Consider the following 6,005-nt stretch of genomic DNA (forward strand, 5'->3'; position numbering starts at 1 on the left):
GCAAAGAGTCGGGCACAACTGAGTGACTGAACTGAACTGAACTGAACTGCATTTTGGAGTCTTTTGTTGGCTATGATGGCTATTCCGTTTCTTCTAAGGGATTCCTGCCCACAGTAGTAGATATAATTGTCATCTGAATTACATTCAACCATTCCAGTCCATTTTAGTTCACTGATTCCTAAAATGTTGACCTTCCCTCTTGCCATCTCCTGTCTGACCACTTCCAATTTGCCTTGATTCATGGATCTAACATTCCAGGTTCCTATGCAGTATTGCTCTTTACAGTATCAGACTTTACTTCCATCACCAGTGACAATTATAATTGGGTGTTGTTTTTTCTTTGGTGCCATCTCTTCATTCTTTCTGGAATTAGTTTTCCACTGATCTCCAGTAGCATATTGGGCACCTACCAACGTGCAAGTTCATCTTTCAGTTTCCTATCTTTTTGCCCTTTCATACTTTTCATGGGGTTCTCAAGGCAAGAATACTGAAGTGGTTTGCCATTCCCTTCTCTACTGCACCATGTTTTGTCAGAACTCCTCACCATGACACACTTGTTTTGTGTGGCTCTACACGGCTTGAGTCGTTTCATTGAGTTAGAAAGGCTGTGGTCCTTGTGATCACACTGGTTAGTTTTCTACAACCTATAAGAAATGGACATATTTTTAGAAAAATTCAGTCCTCCAAGATTGAACCAGGAAGAAATAGAAATTATGAACAACCCAATTACAAGCAATGTAATTGAAGCTCTGCTCAAAAATCTTAAAAAACAAAAACAAAAAACCCCCAAAAGCCTAGGACCAGATGGCTTTACAGGAGCATCCTTCAAACATTTAGAGAAGAGTTAATGCCTATCCTTCTAAAACTCTTTCAAAAAATTGCAGAGGAAGTAAAACTTTGAAACTCATTCTATGAGGCCACCATCACCCTGATACCAAAACCAGGCAAAGACAACACAAAAAAGGAGAACTACAGGCCAATATCACTGATGAACATAGATGCAAAAATCCTCAATAAAATTTTAGCAAACAGAATTCAGCAACACATCAAAAAGCTCATAGGCCCTGATCAAGTTGTTTTATTGCAGGAATGCAAGGATTCTTCAATATATGCAAATCAATCAATGTGATACATCATATTAACAAATTGAAAGATAAAGACAATATGATAATCTCAATAGATGCAGAAAAGCCTTTGACAAAATTCAGCACCCATTTATGATGAAAACCCTTCAAAAAATGGGCACAGAAGGCACCTACCTCAACATAGTAAAGGCCATATATGATAAGCCAACAGCAAACACTATTCTCAACGGTGAAAAACTGAAAGCATTCCCCCCAGATCGAACAAGACAAGGGTGTTCACTTTCACCACTATTATTCAACATAGTTGTGAATGTCCTAGCGACAGCAGTCAGAGAAGAAAAAAAAATAAAAGAAATCCAGATGGGAAAAGAAATAAAGCTCTCACTGTGGGAAAAGAAATAAAGCTCTCAGTGTTTGCAGATGACATGATACTGTACATAGAAAACCCTAAGGATAGTATCAAATAATTATTAGAGCTAATCAGTGAATTTAGCAAAATTGCAGGATATAAAATCAATACACAAAAATCACTTGAATTTCTATATACTAACAATGAAAAATCAGAAAGAGAAATTAAGGAATCAATCCCATTCACCATTGAAACAAAAAGAATTAAATATCTAGGAATAAACATACTGAAGGAGACAAAAGAATTGTACACAGAAAATTATAAGACACTGATGAAAGAAATAAAAAAACAACATAAACAGATTGAGAGATATTCCATGTTCCTGGGTAGGAAGAATCAATATTGTGAAAGTGACTATACTACCAAATGCAATCTAGAGATTCAATGCAATCCCTGTCAAATTACTAATGACATTTTCCACAGAACTGGAACAAGTATTTTACAACTCACATGGAAACACGAAAGACCTCAAATAGCCAAAGCAGTCTTGAGAAAGAGGAATGGAGCTGGAGGAATCAACCTTCCTGACTTCAGATTATACTACAAAGCTACAGTCATCAAGACAGTTGGTATGGGAACAGAAACAGAAATATAGACCAATGGAACAAGACAGAAAGCCCAAAAATACACCCATGCACCTATGGGAAACTTATTTTTGACAAAGGAGGCAAGAATATATAGTGGGGCAAAGACAGTCTCTTCAATAAATGTTGTTGGGGAAACTGGACAGCTACATGTAAAAGAATAAAATCAGAACACTTCCTAACACCATACACAAAGATAAACTCAAAACAGATTAAAGACTTAAATGTAAGACCAGAAACTATAAAACTCTTAGAAGAAAACATAGGCAGAACACTTGATGACATAAATTAAAGCAAGATCCTCTATGACCCACCTCTTAGAGTAATGGAAATAAAGACAAAAGTAAACAAGAGGGACCTGATTAAACTTAAAAGCTTTTGCACAGCAAAGGAAACTATAAGCAAGGTGAAAAGACAACCCTCAGAATGGGAGAAAATAATAGCAAATGAAACAACTAACAAAGGATTAATTTCCAAAATATACAAGTAGCTCCAACAACTCAATGCCAGAAAAACAAACAACCCTATCAAACAGTGGGAAAAGACCTAAACAGACATTTCTCCAAAGAAGACATACAGACGGCTAACAAATACATGGAAAGATGCTCAACATTGCTCATTATTAGAGAAATGCAAATCAAAACCACAATGACATATCACCTCACACAAGTCAGAATTCAGTTCAGTTCAGTCACTCAGTCGTGTCCGATTCTTTGTGACCCCATGAACCACAGCATGCCAGGCCTCCCTGTCCATCACCTGCCATCCAACCATCTCATCCTCTGTCATCCCCTTCTCCTCCTGCCCTCAAACTTTCCCAGCATCAGGGTCTTTTCAAATGACTCAGCTCTTCACATCAGGTGGCCAAAGTATTGGAGTTTCAGTCTCAGCATTAGTCCTTCCAATGAACACCCAGGACTAGTCTCCTTTAGGATGGACTGGTTGGATCTCTTTGCAGTCCAAGGGACTCTCAACAGTCTTCTCCAACACCAAAGTTCAAAAGCATCAATTCTTTGGTGCTCAACTTTATAGTCCAACTCTCACATCCATACATGATTACTGGAAAAACCATAGCCTTTACTAGATGGACCTTTGTTGGCAAAGTAATGTCTCTGCTTTTTAATATGCTGTCTAGGTTGGTCATAACTTTCCTTCCAAAGAGTAAGTGTCTTTTAATTTCATGGCTGCAATCGCCATCTGCTGTGATTTTGGAGCCCCCCAAAATAAAGTCAGCCACTGTTTTCACTGTTTCCCCATCTATTTGCCATGAAGTGATGGGACCAGATGCTGGGATCTTAGTTTTCTGAAAGTTGAGCTTTAAGCCAACTTTTTCACTCTCTTCTTTCACTTTCATCAAGAGGCTCTTTAGTTCTTCTTCACTTTCTGCCATAAGGGTGGTGTCATCTTCATATCTGAGGTTATTGATATTTTTCGCAGCAATCTTGATTCTGGCTTGTGCTTCTTCCAGCCCAGTGTTTCTCATGATGTATTCTGCATAGAAGTTAAATAAGCGGGGTGACAATATACAGTCCTGACATACTACTTTTCCTATTTGGAACCAGTGTGTGGTTCCATATCCAGTTCTAACTGTTGCTTCCTGACCTGCATATAGGTTTCTCAAGAGCTGGTCAGGTGGTCTGGTATTCCCATCTCTGTCAGAATTTTCCACAGTTTATTGTGATCCACACAGTCAAAGGCTTTGGCATAGTCAATAAAGCAGAAATAGATGTTTTTGTGGAACTCTCTTGCTTTTTCCATGATCCAGAGGATGTTGGCAATTTGATTTCTGATTCTTCTGCCTTTTCTAAATCCACCTTGAACATCTGGAAGTTCACGGTTCATGTATTGTTGAAGCCTGGCTTGGAGAATTTTTTATTTTTACAGTTTTACAGTTTACTTTTTAGATTAAGGTTTATGACCCACTTTGAGTCAAATGTTATAAAGTGTGCAGTGTTTGTGTTTCAATTAAAATTTTTCTTTGTGTGTGCAGGTGTCCAGTTGCTCCAGTATCATTTGTTGAAACAGCATCATTTTTCCATTATATTGCCTTTGCTCCTTTGTCAAAGATCAGTTGATGATATCTGTGTTGGTCTTTTTCTGGGCCTTCTATTCTGTTCCATTGGTATCTTTGTCTGTTCTCTCATCAGTATCACACTGTTTTGATTGTTGTAGCCTCTTAGTAAGTCTTGAGGTAGAGTAATGTAAGTAATGTCCACTTTCATTCTTTTCCATCAACATTATGTTGGTTGTTTTTGGTCTTCTATCTCTCCATACAAACTTTAGAATCAGTGTGTCAATATCTACAGAATAGCTTATTAGGATTTTGACTGGAATTATTTTGAATCTAGAGATCACGTTGGAAAGAACTGAAATTTTGACAATATTGAGTCTTCTTATCTATGATCATGATCATGGAATATCTTTCCATTTATTTAGGCATTCTTTGATTTCTTTTATCAGAGTTTTTATAGCTTTATTCATATAGATTTTGTACATAATTGGTATGCCTTATACCTGTTCTATCATTTTACTACCTTATTATTCAACTTCTATTCTTACTATAATAATAAAAATGGCATTATCACCTGAAAGTGACACATCCCCATTGATGTATTTGAATGGGACAATATTGATTTAAATAAGCATGTTGTGGTATTGTTTAAAAAATTAGAACTCAGAGATGGGTACCCGGGTGTCAGTAATATCATCTATACTTTTGTTGTGATTAAGCATTAAAAAATTAAAATATGACAACATTTCTGTTGTGCACGTTGATAGCAGTAGTATAACTCAGACCAAAGCCGCAAAAACCAAAGTTGTGAGTGCCAGTTTCACAACCTACTTATGTATAAGTCAGGGAAAGTTATTTAATCTCTTTGTTTCTAAGTTTCCATCTGTAAAATGTTAAGAATATATTATCTGATTGGGTTGTTGAAGATTAAACATGTAAGATAGTGCCAGATTGTGTTTCCCTGATGGCTCAGCGGGTAAAGAATCTGCCTGAACTGTAGGAGAAAAGGGTTTGATCCCTGGGTTGGGAAGATTCCCTGGAAGAGAAAATGGCAACCCACCCTAATATTCTTGTCTGAAAAATCCCAGGGACAGAGAAACCTGGTAGGCTATAAGTTCACTGGGTCTCAAGAGTTGGACGTGACTGAGCACACACAGAGTCACAGATACATGGCAAAATGTAACTACTAAATGTTATACTATTCTAGTCACTTTTAAAAATCAATGGATTGTTTTATAAAGATAAAACAGTTTCAATTATGAGACTAATATAAGCTCACCAGAGAAAAATTGCAGGAAACAAAAGCAAATTACCTTATAGCTGAAACCGAGAGGTAGCCATCATTAACACTTTAGTGTCTTTCTTTCCAGTATTTTTCCTGATTCATGACTTTTTGTTCCTTTTCTTTTGCATAGCCATGTTGCTACATAGCACAATCAACATTTGGACATTTCCTTTTTCATTTAACATCGTGACAGAAATTTGTCCATTTTTAAATAAACACTGATTTAAATAGATGGAAAACATTCTACTCAATAGCTTTTTAAAATCACCATTGGCCATTTAGATTTCATCCCATTTTTAGTTACTTTAATAACCTTAATGAATATTTTTCCGTTTCTTGACCATGCAAAGATTTTTTTGATTTACATTACATAAGTATGGATATTAATCAAACCAGTTGAGTAAATCTGTACATGTAGTTACAATGGAGATTGCAAGTGGGTAGGCTTTATATAAAGCTGAAGAAAAATTTGCACATTAACTCAATGAAGAGCATCTGCATATATGAAGTTAGTTACATGATAGTCTTCTCAGCCAAGCCTCCAATGTACTTGATAATCTATACTCCAATGCATACATCTTCAGTTTCATGAGCTACCCATGAACATTAGTATCATTAATTTATACACACA

Source organism: Bison bison, unplaced genomic scaffold, assembly GCF_000754665.1.
Source record: "Bison bison bison isolate TAMUID 2011002044 unplaced genomic scaffold, Bison_UMD1.0 scf7180017864390, whole genome shotgun sequence".
In the NCBI taxonomy this organism is placed as follows: Eukaryota; Metazoa; Chordata; class Mammalia; order Artiodactyla; family Bovidae; genus Bison; species Bison bison.